Raw genomic sequence first — 12597 nt, forward strand, 5'->3', positions numbered from 1 at the left:
AGGCCCCGCCCCGCCCCGCCCTCCCGCTCCGCCTCGCCGCGCACCGGCGGCGGCCGGGGCGGCCCCGGGGCGCGGCTCCGGCGGGCGCCGCTTGGGGAGCGGCCGCGGGGCGCCCGGCTGCGCTGGCGGGCCCCGCTGCCTCCGCCGGCCGGCAGGTGAGTGCCGACCGCGGGGCCTTCCCTGCCCCTTCTTTTCCTGCCCGCCCCGACGGGGGCTGCGAGCTCGGTGTGCCCGGGGCCCCGGCTGCCTCCCGCGGGCAGCGGCCGTCGGTGGCCGGCTCTTACTGGGGCTGTGCGCGGCGGGACGGGAGCCCCCCCCCGAGCGGCGGCTGCGGGTCGGGGCAGCGGGTGTCCCCCGGGCTGCAGCGGGGGCGGCGCACGGCCCCCAGCGGGGTGCCCCTGCCGCGGCCGGGGCGTCCCCGGCCCCCCCGGTCCCCGCGGGGCGGCTCCGGTACAGCCGGGCTGTGCCCAGCCGGGGAGGCGCCGGTGGAGGGGGGAGCCGGGCGCCGTGTGTGAAACCTCTTTTTTTTTTTCCCTTTCCCAGGTGGGGCAGGAGCCCGCGGGGTTTCGGGGGGGGGGCTGTCCCCGAAAAGCGGCTGCGGGTCAGTGCAGGTGTCGGGGGGCTACAAGCGGCTCAGGGCAGGGAGCTGCTGCTGTGACTGGGTGTCCCCCCCGTGTCGGCGGGTGCCGGTGACAGCCGCGGCACAGCCCGGCCCCGGGGGATGCGCAGGCCGGGGGCAGCAGCTTGCTCTGGCTGCGGCCCTGGCCGGGGGGGGGCGTAGAGAAACCGGGGGGGGGGGGGGGAGGAAGCCTGATGTGGCTTGCCCTGGGGCGAGCCGTCTGCCAGGCTGGCTACGAGCTGCCCTGCAGCATCTGCGCGGGGTTCCCGAGCAAGGACCCGATCGTGGTACAGCTGGGGTTTGTGTCTGGGCTAGGGGGACCGGGGGAGCCCCTGTCCTGCACCCTGGCACCCGCCTGGCTGCACCTGAGGGAGCAGAGCAGCTGGGGTCCCTCCCCAGGACGCTCCTCTCCTCCTGTGGTGTGAGTGGCCCAGCGGGGGCTGCGCTGGCGGGCACCGCTCCCTGCGGAGGGGGCAGAAGCTGCTGCTGCCCTTGGATTTGCTGCATGGGGTGGTCGCTGTTGGCAGAGAGCAAATAAAGCCTGAAAGGGTAGAGCCCGGTGGCTGCTTGCCTTCACCAACAGCTAATGCAGAGGGTTACAGGGCTGGCCCTCCCAAGAGGGAGGGCTGCTCCCACCCCAGTTCCCAAGCATTCCCTAAAACTGTAGGTGAGATCCTGGGCTGTGCAGGGGCTGTGTTACCCCTGCCGCCAACACCACATCACACACAGGGGCAGAAAACAGAAATTCAGTGCTGGGTTTGGGGCTCGGAAAAAGGCTTATGTCCTGTGTTTTCAGGTCTCAAAAGTGGAGTCCTGTGTTTCTGAGACTCAGAGAAAGACTAAGTTCTGCATTTCTGGGACTCAGGAGAAAAAAAAAAAAAAGTAAGTGCTGCATTTTTGGGACTTGGAAACAGAGGCCTGGGGGGGACTTTGGGAGGGCAGGGTGCGTGGACCCCTGCCAGAGGTGGGGGTCCACTCACGTTGTTTCCTTGAAGTTAGGGAGGCTGGTATGCACCAGGCTGAACTCAGTGACTGAGATTGGGGGGGAAAGGTGCTTTTCCCCAACTCTTATTCAAGGTTTGTACCATGACTGGAATAGTTATTAAATAATTAGTTAATACTTAGACAAGTATTTGAGTTAAAATAGAAATCTTGTGTTCGTTTTAAAAGAAAAAATAGACCTGGTAGGTAACAAGCACAGACAGAGGATTGGGGAAGAGTTGTCCATGGTATCTTAGCTAAAAGATTGCATCAACTTAAGGAAAGAACAACTCGGTTGCGACAGGCCGTTAAAATCACCCCAGAGGCCTCAGGAGAGGGACCCCGTCCCGGCCACCACTTGTGCCACACACAGCCGTGGGGCAGGGCGACTGCATCTGGGGCAGGGCCGGCTCTGACAGGGGCTTTCTGCTACTGAGGTGCCTCCCCTTGGGGTGCTGTGGGGCATGTCCGTGTCCCTTGATGTCCCTGGGACATGCTGCTGCTCCGGTCAGTCTGTCCCGATGGTGCTCAGGCTGAGGGCCGTGGTACTCCTGGGGCAGGACAGCTGCAGCGGTGCTGAGTCCTGGCACGCAGCACTAGGTACAGCAGCTGGTGTTGACTCCTGCCCCAGACTGCAGGGATCCCATGGGAGAAATGAGATCCCTGTGAAAAAACAAGCTTGCCACATCTCTTGTTGACGCAAAGAGAGTGAAACACCTGGAGCATTTCCCTGAGCCATGCGCAATGACCACCTGTGCAGGGGGTGTCTGGCAGGGACAGGCCGCATTGGGACCCGCATGGGATGGCCACGTGCGTCCTCGTCCCCCCACCCGCAGAGGCAGCAGCCCAGTGCCCTGGGCAGCTCTGGCCAGGCCTGCTCACCCCGCGCCAGAGCCAGCAGCATCCCGGCCAGCAGCCACACGTACGCCAGCACCACTTACCACTGACACTTCCCAGGACGGTCCTGTCACCTGGAGCCTGGATAGTGTCACTGTCAGCTCCATGCCCGCAGCGCTGGCTGTCCTCTCTGGTGGCCCCGCAGCAGCAGAACAGTGCTGGGGACTGCAGCAGCACCAGTGACAGCAGAGCAGGGGCAGCAGTGGGGGCCAGCACCCCCCCGCCCACACGAGTTCCCTTCCCAGGGGACACCCGGGCTGGTCACACCTTGGATATCTGCCCCAGCCTCCTACTCCCATCTCTTGTATCCCTTCAGCCCATACCCCCCGCCTGTGTACCCCCAGCCCCCAGGACGTGCACCCCCGGTCAGCATGCAGCCCCCTAGGCCTGGCGGGAACCACTGTACCCCACTGCGCCCAAGACATCGCAGGGCAGAGGAGCAAGGAGAAAGATTTGAGGGTGGAGGGCTGCAGGGAGGGGCAGGATGGGGGCATCAGAGGCAGGGCTGGAAAGAGAGAGCACCAATATTTTCTCCATATTTTGGCAGAGAAGAGAGGCTTCTTCAGAACTTGGGTTTCTAAAAACACCTAGGAGACCGCTGCCAAATAGTAATAACTTCCAGGTCGTGCACAGTCCAGGGATGATTCTTTTGCATGTAAAGGTTCCAAACCACTTTGTTTAAACTTCAGGGCCAGGATGCCACACATGCAAGGGCCACTGGATTTGCTCAAGAAATCAGGCTGGGCTGCACCTGTGTGCTGTTAATGGCCCCTCATGTGCTGCTAATGGGAGCTCCTGCCCTGTACACAGGGAAGGCAGCTGGGATCCCTATAAGTAGCTTCCCAGGAGCCAGGCAGTTGAGCTGTAGTGTGGTGTGAGGGACCTGCTGGAAGGGTCCTCAGTGTGGCCAGGACTGGTGCTGCAGGGAGACACAGGCAGGTGCAGGTATGGGGTGGGAGGTGGGGTCTCAGCAGGTTCAGAAATAGTATGAGGCCTGCAGTGATTTTGGGGGTTGTGGGCTTCATGGGCAAGTTTTTTCCTTAAATAATTGGCTTGGTAGGGTAGGATGTTACATTAGGTTTTTGTAGCTCTGAGGTAAAGAGCACAAAGCTGTGGGAGGGTGGTGAGGCTAGGAGCTCCTGGAAGTACTGCTGTGCTGGCAGGAGCTGTGCCTGAGGGGGAAAGGTGGGCTAGCTCCCGGGCGGGGGGCTCTAGGCAGGGCTGAGTCTGGGTGCTGGGGTGCCTGTGGTAGGAAAATGGAGGGCCTGGTGCCTGAGGAAAGTGGGAGCTTCCAACAGGCAGTAGGGGAGGAGTGATGGAGATAGACTTTGGTAGCTCCTTGCAGACCTTCCCTCTCCTTTTAAGAGGCTTGGGGGGGGGGGCAGGGGGGGCTGTAATGTAGGCTGGGGGATGGCTGCAGGGGGGGCTGCTCTGTCCTGTAACCCCAAACCAGAGTGACAAGCCTTCTCCTTGCCCTGCAAGCCCAGGGTGTGGCTGCTTTGGGTTTGTATGGCAAGCCCATGGCCAGCTCTCCAACTCATCTGGGCAATGTAAATGGTGCCGGGGGACGCAGAGCTCACTGGGAAGTAGAGGTCCTCCTCAGCAGCTGCGGGTGTGGGTGCATAGTCATAGGGCTCCCTGCTCACAAAATAATACCACTAAAAGCCTCGAAAATGAACCGCAGTGAGATGGCTGCTCAGCCAGACCTGGCATGGCCTGGCACTGCTGGCGCCTGCGTATCAACTGCTATCGAGGTGTCCCCTGCCTCCAGACTGTTGCCTTCAGCGAAGTTTCTGGTGCTCTGTTAGAGCAGAGCTGTAGGGGATTTAGCATTGGTTATTGCTGGAGCCATACACCACTGGATCACTTGGCAACCAAGATGTTACTCGGACCAAAGGGTTTTAGTCCTGTTTGCTGGCATGTGCACAGGCGTGTGTGTGTGCTGTGGTGTTGCAGGAGCACAGCCTGGCATAAACCTGCTGGGATACAGCTTCCTCCTTCAAAAAGAAATAAATGCTTGGACACATCTGGGTCAGCAGAGTGAACTTATATGGACTTAGTGTTTTATGTTTTTACCTGGCAGCAGAACCCCTCCCAGGGCCTGCACGTGAGCTTCCAGTACCACTAAGAGTCGGCCCTTTTGCTCTTAAAAGAGGAGCGCTGAGGCTCTCCAGGAAAGATACTTCATGATGGAGCTGTGTGGTCCTGCTGAGCCCCACCAGGGGCTGTGCTTCTGGCTGTTGGCAGCCCACGCCTGGGGTCTCGGGGTTACTCCCCACCTTGCCCATCAGGCCTAGGTCCCATCCTGCTCTGCCCTCGGGCTGCTGCTGTCAGTCAGGTCTTCCAAGCCTCTGTGCAACCCTGTTTCCCACCTGCTGTGCTGAGAGGGGGGTGATGGGGACACACACATATGCTCAAATGCCACCCTGGTGTTGAAATTCTGCTCTGACTGAAGGCTCGGAGGAAGTTTTCCCTCCTGTAGCCAGCCGAGTGAGCTGAAGGGCATGGCCGGCAGCCCGCCCTGGGGAGTTAAAGGCTTCTGCGCATGTTTTGGAGGCAGGGACAGCTTAGCCTGCGCTGGCCTGGGGCTGTGCTCCCGCAGCTTTCCCCAGCCCTGGACAGGGGCAGCAGGTAGGACCCCTGGGGGTGACCCGCAGGGGCGTAATCTGACCCAGATTAAGGGAAAATGTGCATTTTCCTGCTACTGATGGCAGCCCTTGTACAGCTGGAAAGGTCTGCGAGATCTGTGAAATAAATGCTTAAAAATGTGCGGGGAAGAGCCTTGTTTCCTTCACCTCCGTAGCTCTTCCCCTCCACTCGTTGCCTTGTGGGACAGGGCGCTGCTGCAGAGTGCGGGCAGAGGGGCGATGCTGCTGGAGCACTTGGCCTGTGACCTGGCAAGTCGAATGTGGGAAAGATTAAATCAACTTAATTGGGTGCATGTGGTTGACACCCTGGGGAAATCACATCAGAGCACAAAATACTTGTCTTGATTTAAAAAAAAAAAAAAAGATGATGACAATTAAAAGAAGCGAGAGGGCCTCTGGCATTAAGCTGAGCTCAGGGGAGGCGCAAGCTGCCTGGTGTGGCAAAGGTGCCCGGCACCGCTGGGCGCCGAGGCCGTGTGGGCAGAGGGGCGACGGGACGGGCAGGGGCTGTGCCAGGATGGAGGGGCAAGAGCTGGCAGGCACGTGTGTGCAGGGCAGACGTCAGGTGAGAAGCTGAGGGGGTGAAAAACTGAGGTAATTCAGAGAGGGTGTTTTTGGGGAAAAGCTGGGGTAACTTAGTGGATACAGAAGTGGCATTTTTGAGGTGAAAATGGATAACTCGGAGGATACAGAATGGACATTTTTTGGGGAAAAGCTGGGGTAACATAGATGGGGCAGAAGTTACTTTTTTGGGGGAAAAGCTGGGGCAACTCGGGGGACAGTGATGTTTTGGGGGAAGAAGGTATCTTGGGACAAAATGAGCTTTTATTGTGTGAAAAGCTGAAGTAACTTAGAGGGGACAAAGGGGACATTTTTGGGGAAAAAGAAGTAGTTAGAGGGGAGAGAGGTGACAATTTTTAGCGAAAAGCTGAGGTACCTCAGAGGGGAAAAGGTAAGCATTTTTGAGAGAAAGGGTTAGGTTTCTTAGAGGGGACAGAACCAGCATTTTGGAAGGGAAAGATGGAGATGACTGAAGGGATAGGGCAAGCCCTAGGGGAGAGCTCCATCACTGATGAGAGTAAGGTTGAGGTTACTTAGGATGGGGTAAGCATTTTTGAAGGTGTCATCTTAGGGAAGACATTGGCAGCATTTTTGTGGGCGAAGGTGGTGTTGCAAAATGCTGAAAGTAGCAGAAAGGATGAAGATTTTTAAGCCGTGCTGAATGAGCTTCTTGGTTTGTGTGGTTATTTTGGCTCTCAGTCCAGGAGGGCACTCTGGTTCAGAAGGGATGAAGAGGGGGTCATGTAGCGGGATTTTCATGGAAAAGAAGCATCAGCATAGGGATTGATTCAGTTTAACAACTGAGCTATGGCATTTTCCTTTAATTAGAGTTCTGAAGCCCCAGACCAAGAGAAACTCATTGTGTGAGCCAACACAGGCAGGACGCAGGAACAACCACAAAACCATGGATGAAATGCAAAGAGGAAATTTATTTTCATTACCATGCCAACCGGGGGATCCCCAAAGCAGCACCCGGGCAGAGGCACACGAGTGGGGATGCAGGCGCTGCGGGGTGCGGTCCATGCTAGAGGATCACCGAGCCTCCTGGCTTTGCCGTATATCAGGGATTCGCGCAGGCGTAGTTTACCACTGTGATTTGATCTTTCCCACAGCAGGGCAGGAATCTCAAGCATGTTCAACAGAGTGCCTCTGAGGCTGTCACAGTCTATCTGTATCTAAACACAGATGTTCTACTTGTCCAACACATAAGGCCAAACAACAATTAGTAGCACACATGTGTTTTTCGACACCCCAGCTGCAAGTCACTTGAGCATGTTTACAATCCTCCTTGCCAATCTTCTGTTATTTTCCCAGACTCATAGAGACGTTGTCTCTGGAGGAAGGGAGAAGGATCACCAGCACCTTCCAGTAAGTTCAGCAAGAGGTTTGCCTTCAGTAAATGGGCAGGGGTCTGACTGTTTGCTCAAATCTTGCTTAGATTTTGGCCTAAGGAGAATAAAGTTATTGAAGTAGTGGAATGTATAGGAATGCCTATAGAATACACGGAGCCTCCATGCTCTCCTATCCAGGTGTGACAGGGTGCGCTCAACCCCTTGACCAGACTGGCGGTGGTTTGGTGCAGGCTCTGGAAGAGGTAAAGGCCTGAGCCATAGCCGGGCCGTGAACTCCTCTGGTTTCAATCTGTTCTCTGAAAACCCAGAAAGGAGCAGAGTGACACAGTGAGCATTGGTGCGTATGAGCTTGGAACACCGATCATGCGATTGACACATGAATAGCGGGTGGCTTTTCCAAGACTCATTTATCAAGGAACAAAACAAGCTGTGGGTACAAGGAGTCTCACGCATACCTGTGCTATCGCATGTAGTTTGACTATGAGCCAACCACTTTATCCTATAAATATGACAGCCTAAGCGAGCCTTCTTGGAGCTCGCCCTGGTAGGCAGCGTGGCTGCACGGTGGTGATCTCCCCTTGAGCTGGGACCCCTCAAGGCTGCTCCTCGAGGCAGAGAGACCTTTTACCAACGGCAGATCTTTGGTAAGCGACCGATATCGCACATCACCTTGTAGTACGGTAACTTTGATCACATGTTGAATTGATGCTAATGAAACATTACATAAATTGTGTATATATGATCCCTTAGACATAAATCATTGACCAAGTCTGAGACTAGGTTTGGACGTAGCCGCACCTAGACTCCTCTCTGAGGAAGGAGTTTAGAAAGCAAGGGGGTCCACTCTGAACCTTGTGACTCGATGGGAGGATCCTCCTTACCCTTTTACGTCCCCGGTCTCTCTGTGAATCATTCTAACTTGCGTGTAACTCAATTTGCCTTTGTATGTTTCTTCCATGCAGTAATCAACAGAGTGAACCTTGCCATCAAACTTTGTTAAGTCACACTTTTACACATCATATTAAAACCACTTTTGCTAATGGTGATTCTTTAAGTGATCTAAATCACTCATTCACAACAAATCGGCGTAGTCGGCAGGATCCTAAATCACAATTTGTGATGCCAGGATGCTCCTGAATTCAATCCCCATCAACCAGATGGTGTCTGGTTTACTGATGGGAGTGCTCGTAAAATACAGGGTAAATGGCAAGGAACGGCTGCTGCCGTATCTGTCGCTGATGAACTTGCAGTAACCGAACGAGTAGGAGGTTCTGCTCAATTAGCAGAGCTCTATGCCATAGTATTAGCTCTTAGAAACGGCACACTGATTCCTATGCTCTGTGGGCTGATGCTACACAATGGTTAGGAAACTGGGCAAAACGCAATTGGCAGATAGGGAATTGAGATGTATGGGGAAGAATGTGGCTGCACACCAGAAAAATACCACTTGGGTGGCCAAATAGAGCAATACAGCCGACCACCTAGCCAGTATAGGTGTGGCAGGTTTTTCCTCTACCATGAGTATTAAATGGTTAGGTAAATGGCTGCATGAATGGTTGGGGCACGCTGGTGCGTATGACCTATATTGGCATGCAGCAAGACGAGGCTGGCCGATTTCTAAACAAGCAGTTCAACTAGTGACCACTTGAGGATTTTGTAATGATCTGAGGGGTTATCTTGTCAAAAGTCAACGACAAGCAAACCTTAGGGAAGGGAAGGTCCTTTGGGGTACTTGGCAGGTTGACTATGTCACACCCATGACACATACTTCTGAAGGATGGAAATGTATTATAGTGGTTTGGGTAACGTTTACCCTACGTGCACTGCACCTGGATTGGCAACTGTAGCAGGATTAAACTGATGGCTTGCTGGGCATCCAACTCACATACTCTGTCGACCTCAGAGTAATGGTATAGTAGAAAGGTGGAATGGGTTGCTTAAACAACAGCTCTAATGTCAAAACAGTAATGCTAATTGGGGTAGGAACTTATGGGAAGCCGTAGGAGCACTGAACTCACAGCAGACTCCTCCTGGCAGTCCACTACATGGAGGTTATGAACAATCCCCTGTGCTGAACCAACACCAGCAGGATGCTTTGAATACCTCCATGTGGCATCCAGGAGATCGGGTGAGAATTCAACACCCATCACTTGGAAAGCACTGGGTCACTTTGCAGCACTTTTGAGTGAAAGGAATATGGGAAACTGTGGATGTTGTTGGAGTGAAATCGATCATTACTGAGGCTTGGATACAATCCAAGACCTAAGTCGTCTTTCTCTCTCCCTAGGAACTGTTGAACTCCTGGACGAATAAGTGAAAAGCTGTTGTTCAACCTTCATACTATGGAAAGTATCCATCTAGAAAGTACTCTGCGTATTCCCAGGAACTTTGTTAATACTCTCTATGGTAAAGTGTTATCACTGGAAAGAACGTTAACGTCTAAAAAGACAGGAACCTTCATGTACTGGACAACTCTAATCCTCGCCTTGGGGAATCTAGCATTCTACCACATAAATGTAGATGCATAATGCAATAATCAAGCAAACCCATGGAAGCTGGTAACCTGTGCCTCAACATGGACAGCAAGGCCCAACAGATCCAAAACCCCCCAGTGGGGCAGCAAGAACCAAGGTACCCACCTGACCATGCACATCAGCCTTACCTCTTGCTTAAGCGTTAGTCGTCCGTATCCAGGAATACTTCGGTTGGAGAGAGTAATACTCGCATTATAGATGGGGACGCTGCCCTACCATATGATCACGATACAGCTGAAGGACCTGTTAAGTTTGTCCTTTTACACAATTGCACACATAGCAATATCAGATAAATCCAACCAGGAATGGCAATGCCTGCTGCAAATGCAGCTGTTGGGCTTCGTTATGGGAGTCTGTGTGCCAATTAACCGTCAAGGTTCATGTGCCACAGTGGGCAATATGCAATGTGACGTTTCCCTGATTCCCATTACCACTACTACACCACCAGTAACAGGTGCCCAAGGATTTCCTGAAATATTTGCAGTTTTTACTTCTGAAGTACATGAACTTTACTTTAAAATCTGCTGGGAGGATGTTAATATTAGTAAAGTGTACCCAAATTGCTCACAATGGACAGTACCTATATATATATAATCAATAGCTTAAGTCTCACTTGAAAATCTGCACAGCTAGAGCTCTTTCAACAGGAGTGGGAGCTGCTGGCTTGGGCACAAGAGCATTAAATTCTATGGACTTGGAGGTTGTTAACAGTAAAGTGTCCAGGCTAGGGCAATTAAGCAAACAAGCTATAATCGGTCAGAACATGGATATGGTAAAGGGGATAGACACAACTACTAAAACCTTTACACTTAGCCTTAACCCAGGGAAAAAGCACAAGCAGATTTTGACAGACGTGTACGCAATTTTGTTTCTAACACCAGCAGCGCTGTTGCATGTGTTACTATGCAAACCTTTGCTCTAAATGAATATGAACAACAAGCCCGTTGGGTCCACAGTGGAAATCCTGCTGGCTAGGGGTCTTATTATTGGATCGGTGCCAGGATTGTAAATCCCGGTGCCTCAAAACTGTACGCTCAGAGGTAGGAAGTAAAAGTAATCTGTTAAGTGGATCTATCAATTACCGCACAGTGAATAAGAAAATGAAAGAAGAACCCATTCACCAGTATACCCCGCTTCCCATCATTGTAGTTGACAGAATATGGGCACAAATGGGTAGATGACTGAGGCACTCTGATGCTCTTGGATGTGAACAACAGGGAAACGAATGGTACTGCTCTGAGCTTTTAGTAATACAAGACCCGTGCTCCAGTGATATATCCTCAGGTACCTGTTATTTAGACTCGGTGTGTGACAATCACACACATGTTCGTAACTTATACAAGCACTTCCCTATCTTTTAGCTCCCTCCCAGATTCCTTTCCCAAGGCAGAAGTGGTTAGTAGTTTTGCTAACTGGAAAAGTACTGTGTCTGCAGGACATGAGTATTGCAGTGTTGGTGTCCCCGTCCCCAGGCCGGGTTCGGGCTGCCTGGGAGGTGACGTCGGTGGTGCCAGGGAAGTCAGCCTGAAATAAAGTGACCCCTTGCCCATGCCGGTGTTACCTCCCTGCAGGGAGGGTGCCCCCCACCCCGGTTCCCAAGCACTCCCTTTAATTGCATGTGGGGCCCCAGGGCTGTGGGTGGGCTACACCCCTCCCAGCCACTGACAACACATCACACCTACAGCTGGAAAACAAAAGTTCAGTGCAGGGTTTTCAGCCCCCATAACAGAGACTGAAAGTGCTGCATTTTGCGGGCTCAAAACAAGAGCTGGAGTCCTGCATTTCTGAAGCTCAAAAATGGCTTAAGTCCTATGTTTTAAGAGCATGAAAACAGAGACTTAGTCCTGTGGTTTTGGGGCTCAGAAGAAAAACTTAGGTGCTGTGTTTTAGGAACTGAAAATGCAGACTAAAAGTCCTGCATTTTCATTGCTTGAAAAGAGATTGTCCTTCTTTTTTCAGGCTGGAAAATTAAGACTAAAAAGGTCCTGTGTTTTGGGGGCTCAAGAACAGAGGGCAAGTGCTGCATTTCTGACACTCAGCAAAAGACTAAAAGTTGTGTATTTTGGGGACTTGGAAACAGAGGCTCAGATTGATGTCCTGCAGAAACAGTAATTTTCCAATTAGCAAAACTACTAACCACCTGTGCCTTGGGAAAGGCATTTGGGAGGGAACTAAGAGATATGAGAGTATTTGTTTAAGTAACGAACCGCAGAAAATTAACGGCTCTAACCTTGAAGAAGAGCTAACAAGCTGATAAAAGGGAACATCTTGGTGCCAAAGACTGGACGGTGGCCAGAGAAGCGTGAAGCCAGATAAAACTGCAGTAACTGGGCAAAAGGTAAATGCGGTGAGGGGAGATCGCAACCACCGACCTAATTCAGGACGGAAAAGACTTGCCCCGCACACCTGAAAGGAGCATGCGTGCTAATTTACATAGCAAGCGTGGATAATTTAAATACAGTAAACCAATAGTGTATGCAATGTTAATCACTAACCAACAAGTGTAAATTTGGGCGGGTTTATACTAATCATGTAACCTGATAAATATGTTGTAGTTTTGTACGACGGTGTGCTTGATGTGTGGAGTTACCACCGAGCACCCCGTGCAGAATAAAGCAATGTCGGCTCTCTAAACTAGACTTCTAGTCTTTCGTTTGGAGGGTTTTCTCAATTACATGCTGCAAGTTGGCAGTTTTCAGCCCCCAAAATGGAGGTTGGGGGGGGACGACGGACTTTGGGCAGGTGAGGGGATAGTGTGGAATGGGAGGGTGTTGGGGGTGAGGTGGGCAGGGAAGGGGGTGGGAAGGGCATGTGGCCACCCACCAGAGGTGGGGGTCTGGTTGTGTTGGTCCTCAAAGTTAGGGAGGCTGGCACGCACCAGGCTGAACTCAACATCTGAGCTACTCTCTGGGGGGAAAGGTGCTTTTCTCCAACTCTTTAGTCAAGGTTTTTACAACCACCATGATAGTTATTAAATAAGCAATATTTAGGCAATATACAATTGT

At 52.7% G+C, this 12597-nt stretch overlaps 1 long non-coding RNA gene across 1 annotated transcript; it reads left to right on the forward strand.

Annotated features, from left to right (window-relative positions):
• The first annotated feature begins 19 nt into the window (after positions 1–19).
• LOC148051529 (uncharacterized) lies at positions 20–12226 on the forward strand. The gene is made up of 3 exons (XR_015700092.1): positions 20–155; positions 1416–1501; positions 9346–12226. It is a non-coding gene; the product is annotated as an uncharacterized LOC148051529 (long non-coding RNA).
• The last annotated feature ends 371 nt before the right edge of the window (positions 12227–12597 follow it).

This window comes from Nipponia nippon, unplaced genomic scaffold, assembly GCF_047370975.1.
Source record: "Nipponia nippon isolate SJK-2023a ecotype South Korea unplaced genomic scaffold, ASM4737097v1 scaffold_6, whole genome shotgun sequence".
NCBI classification, from domain to species: domain Eukaryota; kingdom Metazoa; phylum Chordata; class Aves; order Pelecaniformes; family Threskiornithidae; genus Nipponia; species Nipponia nippon.